The sequence below is a fragment of the Dermochelys coriacea genome, chromosome 3, assembly GCF_009764565.3.
Source record: "Dermochelys coriacea isolate rDerCor1 chromosome 3, rDerCor1.pri.v4, whole genome shotgun sequence".
Lineage (NCBI taxonomy): Eukaryota > Metazoa > Chordata > Testudines > Dermochelyidae > Dermochelys > Dermochelys coriacea.
In genome coordinates this window covers 74,989,012-75,008,417 of record NC_050070.1, presented here as the reverse complement: position 1 = coordinate 75,008,417, position 19,406 = coordinate 74,989,012, and the positions used below count along the sequence as shown (strand labels likewise).

Genomic DNA, 19,406 nt, shown 5'->3' with positions numbered 1-19,406 from the left:
ATGATAGTTCCTGGAGAAGGTGTAAACCCCTCCCATTGCTGCTTCACCAACTGTAACGGCCCCTTAACCTTGCGGCCATATATAAGTTCAAATGGTGAAAACCCTAAACTAGGATGTGGTACAGCTCTGTAGGCAAAAAGCAACTGCTGCAACACTAGGTCCCAATCATTGGGGTGCTCATTTATGAATTTACATATCAGGGCCCCCAAAGTCCCATGAAATTTCTCCACCAGGCCATTTGTTTGATGATGGTAAGGGGTGGCAACCAAGTGATTCACCCCCATGAGCTTCCCAAAGGCTTTCCATAGTTCCTGCCAGGAAATTAGTTCCTTCATCTGTGAGGATGTCGGAGGGCCAACCTACCCTGGCAAAAATGTCTGCTAGTGCCTGACACACACTTTTAGCCCTGGTGTTGCTTAGAGCTATTGCTTCCGGCCATCGGGTGGCAAAATCCATGAAAATCAATATGTACTGCTTTCCTCTGGGTGTCTTTTTCAGAAAAGGACCCAGAATATCCACAGCTACTTGCTTAAATGGAACCTCAATGATGGTGAGTGGCTGGAGAGGGGCTTTGACCTGGTCTTGGGGTTTTCCCACTTTTGGCATACCTCACAAGACCGGACATAGGTAATAACATCCCTGCCCATTCCCTCCCAGTGGAATGACCTCTGCAACAGGTCTTTGGTCCTGTTCACCCCAGCATGGCCACTAGGATGATCGTGGGCTAAGCTCAAGAGCTTGACCCGGTATTTAGTTGGAACTACCAACTGTCTCTGAGGATGCCAGTCTTCCTGGTGTCCACCAGAAAGAGTTTCCTTGTATAAAAGTCCTCTTTCTACAACAAACCTGGATCGATTAGAAGAGCTAAGAGGCAGTGGGTTGCTCCATGCCACCGTCCAAGCTCTCTGCAGGCTTTCTTCTGCTTCCTGTTCGGTCTGGAACTGTTCCCTTGATGCTGGAGACATCATTTCCTCATTGGATCGTGGACCTAGGATTCGTCCCTCTGGAAGTGATGTAGGGAATGGGGCGGTTTCCGTTGACTGTGAACCGCTCTTCGCTGATGCGCTGTTTGGGTTTCAGGCTCAGACTGAGTCTCTTGTGTAGGGTTATCTGCTGCTGCCGGTTCAGGTTTGGTGGGGCCCTCTGGTGTTAGGGTTGCAAGTACTGGATTCAGTGCTGGCAATGGGTCTGGTGCTGGTTGTCCCGCCCATTCCAGTTCTGGGACTGGATCCATTACTGCTGTTGCAGATGTTGGCATGGGGTCCAGGTCCATCACCTCTGACCAGGTCCTGGTAGAAGTTTCTGGAACAGAGCTAGGCATGATGGCTTGCTTACCCTGGCTGCGGGTGACCATTCCCACCCTCTTGGCTAGCTTCACATGGATTGGCCAAGTCTTCCCCCCCATCATCATATACTGCAAAAGTCCACGTTCCTGACCAGCTCTTGTACTGGACAGGCAACTTGGCTGTAGGCAAATTGAAAGAGTTGGATGTGAAGGGTTCAATTGTCACTTGGATCTCTGGGTTGATTAAATTGGAAGGAAGCATGGATAGCTTCCTTGTGCTCCGGTGTCCCTCCACATGGTGACCTTCTTTCCACCCACACTCACAGTTTCCCCTCGCTCTGAGGGTATCTGGTGTTATTCCGGTGCAATTAACTGTAATCAGTTGGGGTTCTTGGGGCAGTTGGCCTTCACATACCCTGGCTCGTTACATTTAAAATATCGTCCAGCTGACGGGTCACTGGGGTGAGGTGGGTTGCTGGAGAATGGTGTGGCAGGACAAAAAGGTGTCTGGAGTATTCCTTGGTAGTTGGGGCCTTGGGCTGCCCCCGGTAGTATGGGGTGGGTTGAGGGTGTCCCTTCGGGTATCCGCTCCAACTGCGACCAGCGTTGTTCCTCTCTCCACCCATTTTGTTCCGGCTTGTCCCACCTCTCTGGCAGTCTGGGACTGCTTGTATCGATCAGCATAAGAAGCAAGACTTTCTGCTGAGTCCATTTCCTTATCCCATAAACACTGTTTTATTTCCTCCTTAGACATAGTCGGGAATTGCTCCTGACTCACACATTCCATCAAAGCTAGTGACACCCCTTCCTTGGACCCATTTATCTAACAGATCCTTCATCTGGTTTAGATAATCCACATTACTTAGTCCAGGCCCTCTCTTAAGGGTTTGAAATTTTACTCTGTATGTTTCAGATATAATTTGAAATTGCTTTAAAACCAAATCCTTGAACTTATTATAGTCAGAAGCCTCATCAATAGGCATCTTATTGAATATGTCCAGAGCTCTTCCAGTTAACTTTGTGACGAATTTGGTCATCTTGTGAGCTTCAGGACTTTTATGGAGAGTGCACAGTCTCTCAAAGGTGAGAAAATATTCAGCAATATCACTGGATTCATCAGACTGTGGACATAGTCACTCCCATTTGTGGATTGTTGGGGAAGGATGGTTAGGTTTATCCAGTAGATTCTGCTCAGCCTTTGCCTTCTCCATCTCCAGTACATGCTTCCTCTTTTTCCTTTTCCTCCATAGCTCTCCTGTGGGCATCCTCTTTGGCTGTCTCTGCCTTGGCTCTGTCATATTTGCCTCTCTGTTTTTAACTAACTTTACATCCGAGAGTTAGAAATAAAAACAAAACAAAAAACTTCACTGGAATATATATATATAGGTTGTGCTGAACCGGATACCTATGTTCTCTAATGGTGATTGTCAGCCTACAGAAAAATCCTTAAAAAAAAACAAAACAAAAAAACACTAACACTTCTGTCTCCAGGCAAATAGACAGAAAAAGTCTCCAGTTGCTCTTAAAAGAAGAATTTTAATTAAAGAAAAAAAAATAAAAGAATCACCTCTGTAAAATAAGGATGGTAAATACCTTCCAGGGTAATCAGATTCAAAACATAGAGAATCCCTCTAGGCAAAACCTTAAGTTACAAAAAGACACAAAAAACAGGAATATACATTCCCTCCAGCACAACTTATTTTATCAGCCACTTAAACAAAACAGAATCGAACACATATCTAACTAGATTGCTTACTGACTTTTTACAGGAGTTCTGAACTGCATTCCTGCTCTGGTCTGGGCAAAAGCATCACACAGACAGAAAGAACCTTTTTTTTCCCTCTCTTCCCCCCACCCCGCTTTGAAAGTATCTTGTCTCCTCATTGGTCATTTTGGTCAGGTGCCAGCGAGCTTGTCTTAGCTTCTTAACCCTTTACAGGTGAAAGGGGTTTTCCTCTGGTCAGGAGGGATTTAAAAGCATTTACTCTTCCCTTTATATTTATGACAACTGGCAACTCAGACTGAGTCTTCCTGAGATGTCAGTTCTCCTCCACACTCTGGTTCAGACCCCTTCAGAGGAGTCACTCTGCTGTGTTTAGTTGCTCCCCTCAGACTGGATATGCTCAGCCTTTTATGAGACCCAGCTGTCCATTAAATTATCACCTAACCCCTCTTAGTCCTACTCCCTCTGGCTGAGAAGCAACTAATTAATTAAGGTCCTGGTGTGCAGTAAAAAACAAACTGGTTTTTAATCTTTTCCAGACCATGATGGGGATTTACCCCATTGATGTCCATTTTGCCTTTAATGAAGGGAAATGCTTTCATACTTGTAACAAATACAAGCATGCAAGTAAGATGTGGAGGCCATTGGAAAGAGGTCATCAAGGGCCCAGTAGCTTGACAGGTGCAGTGGAAGGAAACAGCAGTGCTAGAAAGATCCCTATCCTCAGTTATATTGGACTTGCTGAGGGCTCTTATGGGATTATTTAAACAAAATAGGGTTTATATTTGGAATGGATTTCAGTCAGTTTTCAGATCCCATATGATGGCAAGAGGTTTCACATATGGGAAAAGAATTTGAAATCCATTCTAATCTTTTAACAAATATTTTGGAACAAAATATACGTGGAAGTAACAGCTAAAAGAGTGGCCTGGCCTTAGGTGAGATTATTTTTGTCAAACCAATAGCTATTTCCCCTCCCTCAGGAAAAGTTCCTTTAAAAAAAAAAAACTAAAAGAGAGTACAGGATTATCCAACAAGTATTTTCCCCTCATGGTTCCTCTGTCCTCAATATTTCTCCATTGACACAGTGGTAAATGTGATAAAATGAGGTGGTCTGGAAATGAAGTTCACAAAGTGCAACATGAAGTCTACATTTTAGTTGTTCCTTATTTATCCCAAGGATTTTTACTTGTTGGGTTTTCAGCTGGAAGATTATTAGTATAGGTTGCTCCATATCATGCTCAGCTTTTGAAAGGCTTAGCTGGAATGGCCAACAGTGAAGGAAACGAGCTTGCAGCTCACAGTTCATTATCTTGAGGACTTTCTCTTGGCAGGTAATTGTGGGTCAGGCAAATGCACCTGTCTCTTTAGAGCATTTTAAGAGTTATCTCACTAGTCTCAGAAAAGATGGAAGGCCCAACACAGAAGCTGATTTGTTTGGGAATTGAATTAGACAATATTTATTATGGCAACTCACAAAATATTTGAATAATGTCAGGGAGTTGATAGCAGCAATCAAAGGTGCAATCAAAGTTACACTAAAACAGTTACAGGAATCATGAGTCACTTAAACTTTGAATATGTTGCTGTCACTCCAGGTAAGGCCTTCTGCCCACCTGGTAGCCTCTACCTCTAGGTTCAAAAAGCCTCATCATTTTGTCAAAGTGTCCAAAGAAATAAAGGAAATTTGGGGTTATGGGAAACATTTCTCAAGCAATTTAATGGAGTATCTATTTGGTGATCTAACTGGATGTTGCAAAAATAACTTCAGTATAATGTGACACCTTTGAGGCAATTAGTTTCAGAGCTTTAGGATTGGGGCAGAGATGTCAGCAGCAGCTGTGGGTTCCGATTCTCAAAGGTCCAGGCAATTGGGCATTGGAAATTGGATTGTTAGAGGATCTATATTCACCCTACCAATGGCTTGTGGGGGTATACCATAAATCTGAACCAATATTGCTGTTTGTGACTTCAGAAGACATCAGGGAAGGGTTAAGGAGCTGACTAGGAAGATAGCTGAGTCATTAGTGATTATCTTCAAAAGCTCATGGAAGACAGGAGAGATTCCAGAGGACTGAAAGAGGGCAAATATAGTGCCAATCTATAAAAAGGGAAATAAAGATAACCTAGGGAATTACAGACCAGTCAGATTAACTTCAGTACCCAAAAAGATAATGGAGCAATAATTAAGCAATCAATTTCCTAACTCCCAGAAGATAAGGTAACAATCAACATGGATTTGTCAAGAACAAATAATGTCAAACTAACCTGATAGCTTTCTTTGACAGGGTAACAAGCCTAGTGGATAGAGGGTAGTGGTAGATGTGGTATATTTTGACTTTAGTAAGGCTTTTGATACTGTCTCACATGACTTTCTCATAAACAAGGGTGGGTGCATAACTGTCTGGAAAACCGTTCCCAGAGAATAGTCATCAGTGGTTCACAGTCAAGCCGGAAGGGCATATCAAATGGGGTTCCACAGGGACTGGTCCTGTATACAGGTCTGTTCAATGTCTTCATAAATCATTTAGATAATGGCATAGAGAATACACTTATAAAGTTTGTGGATGATACCAGCTACCAACTACCAACCAGGTAGTTAAGCACTGGAACAAATTGCCTAAGGAGGTTGTGAAACTGCTCTCACTGGATGTTTTTAAGAATAGGTTAGACAAACCGCTGTCAGGAATGGTCTAGTTATTACGTAGTCATGCCTTGAGTTCAAGGGGACTGGACTAGACCTCTTGAGGTCCCTTCCAGTCCTACACTTCTATGATTCTATGTCTGCATCTGCAGGCACTCTACTTGTGTGCTGAACCCACAGCAGACAGCTAGGTCACCAGATGGGTTACAACTGAATTTCAAGTGAAGTCATTTGTCTTCAGTGGTATGGCAGAAGGGGCACATTCTTGGATCATATTATGTCTCTTCTACTCTTGATTGCCAAACTACATCTGCTTGATGTCCTCGTTATTCACTTTAGTGAAAATGATCTTGGGGATTTTACCAGAGTAAATTTAAGAGAGTTATGGTTCAGAGGGATGTGGACTTAATTAGGTGGTTATGGCTACACATGATTGATCTGGTCAGAGATGCTTGTTAGGCAAGTTTGGTGGAAAGCCATTAAGCAAGCCTGTATGGACATGGCCCAGAAGACTGTGAACCGTGAGGTTGCCAGGAGAATTATGGCTACAGGTGGATTGGTGATCACACAGAGACATCCAACACATCCTGAGGTTTTTAGAGATGATGAGGTCCACTTGGCAGATTCTAAAATTCCAACAAGACTTGTTTTTAAATATATTACAATTTTTACCCTAGCCTTTTTTAAAACTTCCTGTAGGATGTTAGAGCTTGAAGATAGCCTTTTTAACACAAGAGTTCTTTCCTGCTACTCCACAAAGGTTTTGTTAATGTTAATTCGTGTTTATTGGATAACGATTTTATCAACTGTATACAGTTTTCATGGCAGGCTGTCTGAGAGCATGAAGGTGTGTCTGAGGAGAAAAGTTAAGGAATTAAAGTAGCTCAGCAGCTCACAAACACTGCGAAAAATCTTTAAAAACTTTGCAATTCTCAGAAGTAGTGACTCATGCACTCAATCAAGTACATTAGATGTCACCCGTAAGTAACTCCAATAAAGGACTTGGCATTTTGCCATATCATGTCTCCAGGTCAGTTCAGACAGTAACCGGCAACTATTTTCAGAACTCCAAAACATGAGAAGCAATTTAATTACGAAGGAATGGGAGAAGAGAATACCATATGCAAGATCCAGTCTCCCAAGTACCCTGAAGACTTCTACTTTTGGGGTTACCACAAGGATGAGGTATTAGGAAAGGAATATGCCTGGTACTACACTCTAGCACCCCGGTGTCTGTTTATGGAGTCATGCTGAAATCTTCTAGGAGTCCTGGTTGCCTGATTGCTATGACAGAAGGGAATTAGGTAAGAGGTAAACTTAGATGGGAGCTTCAAATGAAAAGGTAGGTGAAAGTCCCCCAGCCCCAATTCTAACATGGTCCCAATATTTAAATTGTTGCCTTCAAGGAGGAGACCCCATGGTCAGGCACAGTGAGAAAAAATGATCAGATGATGAGGATCTCCCATTACAAAATGATTTCAAAGTATATTTTTAAAACCACTATCCAGAGGAGAAAATTAATCTTAAATACAGAGACATAGGCTGTCCCTTTATTACTGGAGAACAACTTGCCCTTGGATGAAGGAGACAATTCTCAAATTTTCAGATCAAGAAAAAGAATGACAGAATTAGAAGCATTATGTGGATGAATTTGCTTTGTTACAGAGCAAATTCAACGTCTATTGATGTTATAAGTACATCAGAAGTGAGCTGATTTACCTAATCATTCACCTCTGGTTGGATCCTTTACAATCCTCAATTTTCAGCAGGACATATCACTCAGAAATACTCTGCTTGTAAGAAAACTAGGGAAGCAATGCAATTCATAGCATCCAGCATGTAATTTATTTTTTGCCATTGCTTCGCTGAAGTTATGATTGTTCAGTTCTGCTTAGAAAGAGGAACACTCATACCTTAGAGGGTTTTTTTTTTAAAAAAAAACCCTTTAATTAAAACAAATTAACCACCTTCAGCAACAACATGTAACGGTAATTCATTCCTTTGAAAAAGCTTTATTTTATTGTATCTTATCAACTAGCATTCAAGCTATTAGATTGTATTTATTTAGGAAGGTTTAAAAGAAGGTGGAGGGAAATGATACATAAAGGATTTGCTTTGCTTTTCTAATTGAAAATTTCAGTGCAGTTAACACTTTTCACTTCTCCTTGTCCACTCTAATCTTATTTATTGTGCCTCTGACACCTTCCATTATCCTTCCTCTGACTCACTATTTTAGCTGAAATGGCACTACCCTTTTTACAATGAAAAAGATATTGTTTCTGTGGCACCAGTGGCAACTTCATATGCTTTCATATACATTAAAGAGTGAATTATCATTAATTATGCACTACAAATTTTCATGGCAACAGCCTGAAAGTGACAAAACATTTGCTTTTGTCATAATTTTATTAAGTGAATCCACATTGAGCTGCTGAGATTTATGACACTTTACTGTGTTTTTAATTTGCAATGCAGGGTCAGGATCATGACAGTGACTTGATTTGATTTTGCACATTATTTTCTGCGATCATGGTAAAGATGTTAATGAAATTGTTTGAACTAAACTGTTTTTATCATTCCAACAAGATATATTTATTGCATATTAAGAGAAATTTCTTGTTAACATTACTTAATCTACTAAAGGTTCAATTTAATAATGGGGGAGGGGGGAAGGGGAACAAGGCTAGAAAGCATTACTGCTTAAAACCAGAGTGATACATTAAAAAAAACCACTGCTTACAGTGAATTCAAGGTGGCAATCAGGATAAACAGATCATGTGAACAGACTTTTAATGTGTGAATATTAATTATGGACATGGAAAACACTTCTTGTCCACTGAGTGGGAATAACAAAGATTTGCATTCCCAAATGACAAGGGTCCCAGAGCTCTAGTTACCTGGGAAAATGAGATCAAAGCAAAATAAGAACCGTCTAGGCCTGATTTTCCTGAGGAAACTCTGTTACCTTAGTTGTTAACATCATGAGTGTAACTATTTACCCACTAATGACTGGCAATGAACATTAAGCACTATTTGGCAAAGATCAGGCCTGTAAGCACGGATGGCATTCTTCTAGACAGGTTTTCCAATAAACTGCCTCCTAAACCAACACTAAAGTGGTACTCACAAAAATCCTGTAAACATAGTGGTCACATTCAGATAAAATCTATACCTATACGAGAATATTCTAATCTGTTAATTGTAGTGGTGGTTTTTGAATAGCCTTCTAGACAGGCAAAGGTTCCCTTTTACCCCTCTCAGCCTCAGACCCTAATCCTGTAGCTCACCTTGATCCCACAGAGCTCCAATTACCTCAGTGAACTTCACGCAGGTTCAATGGTGTGCCCACACACAATGACTTGCATGATCAGGGCCTTACTGAGTGCAGTCTTACAATATCCACAGTGCAGTGGTTAGGGAGCAGAAATATAGAAAGCACCTAATCCAGGGAGAGCAGGCGACAGGTTGGGACTAGCAATCAAGATTCTCTCACAGCACATAGATCTTTCTATTTTACTTCCTCAATACATATATTAATAAAAAAGGATAGGGGGGTTGAAGGAAGACCAGAGCTGGGGCATTTTGGTTTCATTTTATTTTAACAAGTTTGCCCTGTTAATTTTTGGATCATCATCAATACAATGGAAATGTTGGTTGGATGACTTGTGGTAGGGTTAAAAAAAAAGCTTAAAATTATTATTCAAATGTCAAATATGATTATTAAAAAAAGGTTTGGTTGTTACAGCCATTACAAGGTATTCAGAAAGGGTAGTTGAGGTGGGGGGTTAATCAAGAGCATTTTGGATTTTTCTTTTGTGTTTGTGTGGGGGGAAGAATTGCCGAGAAGAATTGCAGGTTGGTCCTCCTGTCTACAAAGACTTCCGTTCAGCAAAGTGCTTAAGTGCTTTCCTCCATAAAAATTGACTTAAGCACATGCTTAAAGTTAAGCATCTGATAAAGTAACTTGCTGAATCAGGGCCTGTCAAACATACAGCTAAGGGTAGCATAAAATCCCTCCTTTACCTGTAAAGGGTTAAGAATCTCAGATAACCTGGTTGGCACATGACCAAAAGGACCAGTAAGGGGAGAAGATACTTTCAAATCTGTGGGGGAAGATTTGTGTTTTGGGCTTTTGTGTTCTCTCTAGAGACAAAGAGAGAGACCAAGCAAGCAATACAGCTCCTACTGAATGATACATCTAAACTTACAGAAATAGTAAGTAATAGCAAGGAAATGCGTTAGAGTATCTTTTGTTTTAGCTTGTGAATTTTCCCTGTGCTAAGAGGGGGGTTTATCCCTGTTTTTTGTAACTTTAAAGTTTTGCCTAGAGGAGAATCCTGTGTTTTGAATCTGATTACCCTGTAAAGTTACCTTCCATCCTGATTTTACAGAGGTGCTTCTTTACTTTTTTTTTCTTTTATTATAAAGTTCTGTTTAAGAATCTAATTGGTTTTTAGTGTCCTAAAAACCAAGGGTATGGTCTGTGCTCACCTGGTTTACTTATTTGGTTGGTAGATTATTCTCAAGCCTCCCCAGGAAAGGGGGTGAAGGGGTTTGGGGAGATATTTTAGGGAAACAGGAACTCCAAGTGGTCCTTTTCCTGAATCTTTGCCTAACTTATTTGGTGGTAGCAGTGATACCGTTCCATGGACAAGGAAGAATTTGTGCCTTGGTGAAGTTTTCAACCTAAGCTGGTAGAAATAAGCTTAGGGGTCTTTCATGTGGGTCCCCACATCTGTACCCTAGAGTTCAGAGTGGGGAGGGAACCCTGACAGGGCCTAAGAAGGGAAGAAGCCAAGGTTCACCATCTTGGTCTTTATTCACCTGTGACTGGTGTTCAGTTATGGTCTTTTGTGACTATGATGGGATAAGACATTTACAATAGGTAATAGTCCAAAAGAACGAGTGTGCATGGTGCTGAAACATAGCACGATGAAGTATATAATCTGGGGAATAAAAGGCTGGGGATAGAATAATATTGATGTGTGCCCCAGTCTATGGGTGTCATAGATTGCATAGTGGGGCATAATGTAAGGAGGACAAAATAAATATTAAATAATTCTGATGGTTCCCCACCTCTCTTATGCAGGGCTAAAATCTGATGAAATCAAATAAATTTAACATGTTTTTCAATTTTATCTTCAAGAGTAAATGAAGTGCTCTAGATCACCTGACCTTTTTCCTTTAAATCTTATTTCTAAGTACTGACAATGCATTTATGAAAATGTTTCCTGTCACTAGCGGCTGCCTAGTCTTTAATAACCCTAATACTCTATGCAGTAGAGGCTGTCCAATCTGTACGAGTATGTTTAACAAATTTTGTATCTGCATTTCATATTTTCTATTGGGACTCTCAAGTTATGTTTTCATTTTCACTTTCAAAATTTGAGGCTAGAAATAGAATACATTAAAGTGCATAAGGGTTTCATAAAATGGTCAGATACTAGTCAACGGTCTTTGGCACTGAACACTTTTTTCCACTGAGCTAAAAAATTCTACCTAGATTCTGTTTATAAAAATGGAATGCATTTTTTCTTTTTTCCTCAGCAATAGTAATTTTACTTGATCTCATAGCAGCCAAACTATTAAATATAAGCATGCTCATAAGCAAGGAACAAGGCAGGCAATGTCTATGATTTCCAGTAGAAGGTCATAATCCAGATTTTTTTTTAATAAGTATTACAATGAGGAACAGAGTATAGCCACAAAAGGAATAGTTATAATTTATGCCTGACTTACTTCAGCAGAATATAGTTTATTTATAAACTGCTTATGGCAAACTCTGTATGCCCCTGTTCTATGCATGTGCTGAACTGTCTTCTGGTAAATTATTTAAATTACACCTAGCAGTAATTCCTGAGGACTTTCATACTTCATTTTCTCTATTAATGTAATAGGGAAAAGCTGCTTTGCAAGGATTGCTCTAAATTCCCAGAGTGTGAGTTCCAAACTCTGTATGTGTTGCATTATGCCTGTCAAAAAACTTGTCTTCTCCTGAAATTTATTACTGAAGTCTCTCCACTAGAACTACTCATTGAAGCCTTACAGAAAGCTCATACATGATTTAAGAAGCTAACAGTACTGAAAGAAATAGGTCAGGTTAAAAAAAAACCCTGAATTTAAGCTACCTTCACTTATTACTTATGCAAGATTATGCATAATTTAGCACACTGCTGAATATGCAAGGACAGAATAATTGTTTACCAAAATATTTACTCTGTGTTTGTACCTGTGTTTTAGTGAGATAAGGTGATTTTTCAGCCCTTGCTAATCACTTTAGAATTAGAAAAGGATTAAATAAGTTTTTGATTATGCTGATAACTGCATGTCAAATATGTAAACAAAGGTCATGTTTAACAACCTCATTCAAAGAGGATACCTGGTACTCTATACACATCATGTTGTCAGGGGTGCAGTGGACGGGGGCGGGGTTAATGCTGAATGCTTTAACTAGGGTTTCTTCCCTTCCTTAAGATCAGTCCAACTCTTACCAAAAGCTGGTGTTTTAAGTGATACAGCTATGAAAAGAGTGTCCAACTCTCTCCCTTTCCCACCATTCAAATAAAGCTGCCTGTCATATAATTTTCTAAGAGTCAAAAACAAGTCAAAGAATTGGTGAACAGTTAATGTGAGGGAACAATTTCAGTTCAAGAGAGGATCCTGGGGCAGCTATTTTCGAAAAGCATTCAGGAGAACATAGCTCTTACTCTAGTCAGCATAACTGTGTTTATCTTTTATGTCTCATATGTCAGAAGAGTCTTTGAAATGAAACCTGGCTAAAAAAAAATGCTACTGCTAGCTATATACTTGAGTAAAAGAGTATATTATTCAGCAGTAATATACAGTGTGAATATGGATAACCACGACAAAAGTGATAGCTTATTAAAGACTCTATAGAACTGCTATTCATACTCAAATAAGCTAAGAAAGTGCAGCTAAGAAAGTGCACTCATGAAAATTATTATTTTATGGATACTGTGCATCACAAATCTAATAGTTTTGAAATTGAAGAAACATTCTATTAATCTAGTTCACACGTGCAATGCCATACAATTGCTTCTCGACCAATATGTTTTATTAGAAGTACAATCTTTAAATTTCATAATGAACAGGCTTTTCTTTTCTCCCAAATTCAGGAGACACCAGAACAGACAGACAAGAACTGCAACATTCATTCGCTAGTGTGTTAAAGTGACACGTGTAGCAACTGGAAAGCATCATGCTACAATGTTGGGCATGTGGTCTCGCAATAGTTTTCATAAAGCAGAATATCTACTGAAGAGAGGGCACAGGGATGTAAAATACATTTCATACCACAGTAAAGAAATGCATTTCTACAGACATCAGCAGTGTTACCTTAGAGAGTAATTTGGACTACAATGTGAATGCTGGAATATTTGCTTCTCCAGAATGACTTTGGATACAAGGCATGCCTGCCCGCTCAATTGATTTTAGTTGATAGTTCTGTTAAAGCTTGGGGAAAAATCACAATGCCCAGTCCTGCAAGCAGTGGCGAATTAGCCACTGGGCCAATGGGGCCCATGCCCAGGGGCCCCAGTCAGTTGGGGGGCCCTGGAAAAATGGGTGCCCCTGTATACTGACTCTGTTCCCTGACAAGAGTGATGGGGGAGAATGGGGGAAGCCTCTGTACCCCAACACCCTTTCCCCAGCAGGAATGTGGGTAGGGGAAAGGGAGGGGAGGACCTGCAGGTGGAAGGGTTGGGGAGGGACCTCCAGTTGCTCTGGCCCAGGGCCCCACAAAACCATAATCCGCCTCTGTCTTCAAGCAATGAAGGAGATACAGTAGGCAGCAAGCCCAATAAAAGGGTGAGGACATTGGCTTAGGACCTTATGTTTAAGTCTAATTAAAAGGTTTTTGAATTACCACATTACCTGGAAACAAAACTCAAAAAAGAGGGACCTTTAAAGTTTAAAGCTCCATGTGCCGACAGGTGGAAAAGCCAATTGAAACACCATAAAATGCCTGTGTCAAGCAGTTCTTATATAAAATAAGACAGCATGTGAAGTAAAAATATTCCTTTTGAACCTACACCCAATCACTAAGCTTGTTCACGTTCTACTCCCAAATGTCCTCAAAGCTGATGTATACAGGAGGTCCCTTCCTTTACATATTACCATGTTATCTGTATATAAAATCACAAATCCACATAGTGCTATTAGTCCAATTTGGAAAGTTCACTTTTTCTTTGTTTAGCAAGAATAATATTTCATAACAATAGACCTCAAAATCAGATTTGGATTAGGGTAAGATATTAGATGATTTAGAGAACCAGTATGTTTTACTATCCAAAACCAGCAAAACAATTTCAGTTTCTTCAAAAGAAGAAAAGCATAGCTTTGGGCCAAACTACATATAAACTACACAGGCAAGAGGCAAAATCTTAACCCACACTTCCTTTTGGGAATTCAACCAATCTACCCAGGGGCCTAAAATTAAGTATGTGCAGAAGTAATTTCAGGTTCACAGTCTTATCACTGTACTACAGCTAAAACTGTAACAGCCTCTTGAACTACTGTGGTCATTCTCAACCTTTGAGTGGCCATGAAATAGTACATACAAAATGATCAATAGAAAAATAAATATATAATTATTCAGCTACAAGATAAACCACTCACCTAGATTTTTCAACTCCCTTTTCTGTGGAGAATCTGCTCAGGCAATCTTTTTCTACAGAACATTTCTCTCTTCTCCCACCCCCATCTTGGCTGAATGGGCACCATCTTTTTTATAAACTGCTGATTTTAAGGTTAGGACATCCCTGGCTAGGATGATTTAATTGGGGATTGGTCCTGCTTTTAGCAGGGGGATTGGACTAGATGACCTCCTGAGGTCCCTTCCAACCCTGATATTCTAAGATTCTATGATTAAGGGACAAGATTCACCTGCTCTAAATGAACCCTATCTGCTTTTCTTCAGCTGCAAAGAGCTGAGGGAAGAACTCCTGGCCACTTGCCCTCTTTTTGGCAGTGCAGTTCACAAGACATTCATAAACATAGGTAGGGATGAGGAGGAAGATTTGAGAGGAATAGGTTTCCTCTACTCCAACTACTAGCTATTTATTTTAGATATATTCCTAGATTTTTTTTTGTGCTGGGCAGAGCTCTGAGTCACTGGGGCCCTGCACAAGTGAAGCAAATTATCATGTCAGGACCTTACTGATGTCCCCCTTTCTGTGAGTACAAGAAAAATACATTCCCACTTTTGGTCTTCCCAGCCATGCAACATTTTCAGTGGTGACTCATTTAACTGAGATGCTTTGAGAGATGCTGAACTCTGTCACCACCTGCCTTGCAGCCTTGGCTGCTTCTGTGTTACACAGCTTTGGCTCAGAGCCCTGATACTAACAGCATGTTCATAGCACAATAGCCTCCCCTTGGCTTCCACTAGCCTTGTTACTCCTTGCAGGGTGACTCCAACAGCCCTTCCACTCCTGAAGCTCCCCCAGACCATCTCCTCCACGCTCCTCTCACTGGATACTGTAAGAAGTTATTAAGCTTTTTCCTTCCAAAGAGAGGGAGAGTACACACCAGCCTGTTAGTTCAGCCGAGAACTTCACCCTTCAGTTTCATACAGAGTACTGCAATGGTTTTGTAATAAAACAAGAGTTATTAAAAAAGTCTATTAACAAAGAACAGAGATTTAAGTGATAAATATGAATACAATGGACAGGTATGGTTACAAGTAAACCAAAGCAAAACATACTTTCTAGTGACTAAAACTTAACTTCAGCAAGTTACAATCTCTGCCTAAGCAGGTTTCTCACCTATAGTCAATTCCAGTTACTCTTGGTTTTCACGCCAAGAGAATCCACATCTCATGACCTCAAAAGGAGCTGTTCCTCCTTTGTCCCATAGGTGATGGATGCCAAAATGTCTTTTTCCTTCTCCTTATGTTTTCCAAAAAGTCTATTGTCTCTGTTCAAGAGCCAGAAAGGCTTTCTGGGGGTGCAGGCTCCTTCCCTCATTGTGAGCTTTAAGCTGTCTTTGGCCCTGTTTAACTTGATGGCTTTGTTTATCTTACATACAGATGTACTTTTTGTTGCCCTCTGAGGTATTACCTAGCTCAATTTACATTGGAGACACAGAAAATAAGGGAAACAACATTCCTTTGTCTAGGACAGGCTGGGCTCATGCACTGCTTGCAGAACACCTTTTATGAACATATTTTCAACACGTCTATAATTCTTATGCACTGCCTGTACAGACACCACACGATAATCTTAATGACCAGCATTTACCAGTGTGCCTATCACACCTTACACCACATCTTTTAAATACAGATTATGACAACAGTGAGTTGAGGCAATGAGTGTGGCAGGTCTGATATGAGTTATGGTATACCAGTTGGCATTGAGGGACTCCCTTGGTGATTCTAACCCAACAGGGATCTGAGGTATGAAAACGGAGGCTTTACAAAGGAGGCTATTGTAGCATGCAAGCAAGAACTGAAGGGCTCAGTAATGGATGCATCTAATATTGTGGAAGTCCAGAAATTCTAAAAATTTGGTCCTGGCTTTGGCTTTCCCAGCTGGGTGCTCTGGAATAAGAAGCTGAGCTCCCTAAGCATAGGGGAAAATTTGGATCTGGACCTGAACGTAACAACTCAGGACCATATCTATTTGATAGGTTTCAGAATAGCAGCCGTGTTAGTCTGTATTCGCAAAAAGAAAAGGAGTACTTGTGGCACCTTAGAGACTAACAAATTTATTAGAGCATAAGCTTTCGTGAGCTACCGATGAAGTGAGCTGTAGCTCACAAAAGCTTATGCTCTAATAAATTTGTTAGTCTCTAAGGTGCCACAAGTACTCCTTTTCTTTTTATCTATTTGATGTTATTGGTAAGATAAAATTCATAAAGAAGTCACTTGAGTTGTGGTTCATTTAATTCAACTCCAGAAAGCAACCGTTCAAAGATAGACATGAAACTCTGTCCCTAACCCACTGGCACCTTCTCCTTGACTTAGATCTATTTAAATCAAAACAATTAATATTATCAAAAACAAAAGGAACCACCAAGAAGACCATTCTATGCTCCTATGCGGTTGCATAATTTTACTGTCTCCTTTGTCCAACCTTTCCTCAGCTCCTCCCTATGTTATTTCTTCCCGTGGTTCCAGCCTTATCTTAGTCGCTAGTCTTTCAAAGGATCCACACAGACATAAAATAATCTTCGTACAGGTCCTTTTTGCAGGATTGTGTCTGAAATGTCAATGCTACAACTGGCTCTATGCTGCGAACTCCTGTGTGGAGCCCCATTGACTTCAAAGGGGTTCTGTGTAGGGACAGGGGTCCTTGTGTCTAGTACTCATTGCAGAATCCAGGGCCTTCAATTGATTGCATTCTCTTTTGGATAGGGAATCTTTCTTTATTCTGTGAAACATCATGTTGATCTATGGAGTTATAGAAATAATAATTAATCCTTTGGTATCAAAGTAAAGATGTATACATACATTTTATATAACAACACGTCCTGGTCTCAGAACTCTGCAATACTGCACCGTAACAGAGCACATAAATGTTACAGCTTCATCCTTGCCAGAACATTCTTGTTTTGCTGGGTTGTGTCATAACCTCAGCATTAATTTTAACATGTCTTGAGGACTGGCCTTTGTTATATTAATATTTACAATCACTCACTGTAGCTCTCTTTTCACTGTGACCTTGGCAGTAATAGATGAAAGTACTTTAACCCTCAGAAGACCTGAGACATTTATTAGATTCCTAATGAAAGGAATGTATAGGAGAATGTATTACAGTGATGACCATTACAAATTTGCATTTGGCAACAGTTACTATCCAGAGGTACCTGAGGTGTCACATTTTTCTTTCTATACATGTGAAATTAGTGAGATAACGGTGTGATATCTGTATAACATTTCCACCACCTGCAAAGGGTTAATGTTACCTTAGGCAGTATTTTTCCAATAAAAACATGTATTGCCAACTCTAAGACTTGTGTGAGGCAGTTAGGTCTTTCACTTGTGTAAAAATGTAAATAAAACACACATACGTGATAAACAGAAGGCTGAAATATTTATCACTGAAGGGCAGTAAGTAATAATGCTTTGCTCCCTTCTCGAAAAACAAAGAGTACTTAATGATATTGTAGCTTCATCAGGGACATAATTATTCCAAAAAAAGGGTGCACTTTTTCAGTACTTATTGGGAAAAGGCAATAGTTGAGGCCTGCAGCCTATTTCCAGTCTTTATGATGCATATGTACAGTGCTGCTTTGCTTCATTATACTGTAAATCATAAAAAGCACAATAGTGCCTCCTGATTGGAAGGATCGTCTGCTGCATAAAAGGCCCCATAAATCAAAACAGAGTGATCCCTTGGGTATGTGTGCTTTCTGGATCAAATCAACTTAGTCTCAGAAAGAGAGAGAAAATGGTTTATTTAAAATACAAGTAATTAAACAGAGATATTTGTCCCCCTATTCTCAGTGAAGATACAAAGTGATCACTAAAAAGAAACACTAGTTTTCTCTTTTAAAAGCAGATTTGTCTAGAAAGCATTTTCACTTGACTCAAAAGACATCAGATTATTGTTGGCCGTGTGAAGTTACAGAGATTACCTACAAATCAGGCAGGCATACGTATTTCAAAGTTTAAAAGATAGTAATGGTCCACACAGCCTTTTATATTTAGTTCAAATAGATTCATAGATACTAAGGTCAGAAGGGACCATTCTGATCATCTAGCCCAACCTCCTGCACAACGCAGGCCACAGAATCGCACCCACCTACTCCTACGAAAAACCTCACCTATGTCTGAGCTATTGAAGTCCTCAAATCGTGGTTTAAAGACTTCAAGGAGCAGAGAATCCTCCCTCAAGTGACCCGTGCCCCATGCTACAGAGGAAGGCGAAAAACCTCCAGGGCTTCTCCAATCTGCCCTGGAGGAAAATTCCTTCCCGACCCCAAATATGGCGATCAGCTAAACCCTGAGCATATGGGCAAGATTCACCAGCCAGATACTACAGAAAATTCTTTCCTGGGTAACTCAGATCCCATCCATCTAATATCCCACCTCAGGGGATTAGGCCTATTTACTCTGAATATTTAAAGATCAATTAATTATCGAAATCACATTATCCCATCATACTATCTCCTCCATAAACTTATCGAGTAGAATCTTAAAACCAGATAGATCTTTTGCCCCCACTGCTTCCCTTGGCAGGCTATTCCAAAACTTCACTCCTCTGATGGTTAGAAACCTTCATCTAATTTCAAGTCTAAACTTCCTGGTGGCCAGTTTATACCCATTTGTTCTTGTGTCCACATTGGTGTTGAGCTGAAATAATTCCTCTCCCTCTCCTGTATTTATCGCTCTGATATATTTATAGAGAGCAATCATATCTCCCCTCAACCTTCTTTTAGTTAGGCTAAACAAGTCAAGCTCCTTAAGTCTCCTTTCATAAGACAAGTTTTCCATTCCTCGGATCATCCTAGTAGCCTTTCTCTGTACCTGCTCCAGTTTGAATTCATCCTTTTTAAACATGGGAGACCAGAACTGCACACAGTATTCTAGGTGAGGTCTCACCAGTGCCTTGTATAATGGTACTAAAACCTCCTTATCCCTACTGGAAATGCCTCTCCTGATGCATCCCAAAACTGCATTAGCTTTTTTCACAGCCATATCACATTGGCAGTTCACAGTCATCCTATGATCAACCAATACTCCAAGGTCCTTCTCCTCTTCCGTTACTTCTAATTGATACGTCCCCAATTTA

General features: G+C 40.3%; 1 long non-coding RNA gene across 2 annotated transcripts in view; it reads right to left on the bottom strand.

The window, feature by feature from the left end:
- LOC122459294 overlaps nucleotides 1–14,379 on the bottom strand; it is a 193,749-nt gene extending 179,370 nt beyond the window's left edge. For both annotated transcript variants that reach the window (XR_006279878.1, XR_006279879.1), the window contains exon 1: nucleotides 14,290–14,379. This is a non-coding gene — a long non-coding RNA (uncharacterized LOC122459294). The remainder of the gene's footprint in view (nucleotides 1–14,289) is intronic.
- Nucleotides 14,380–19,406: the final 5,027 nt, after the last annotated feature.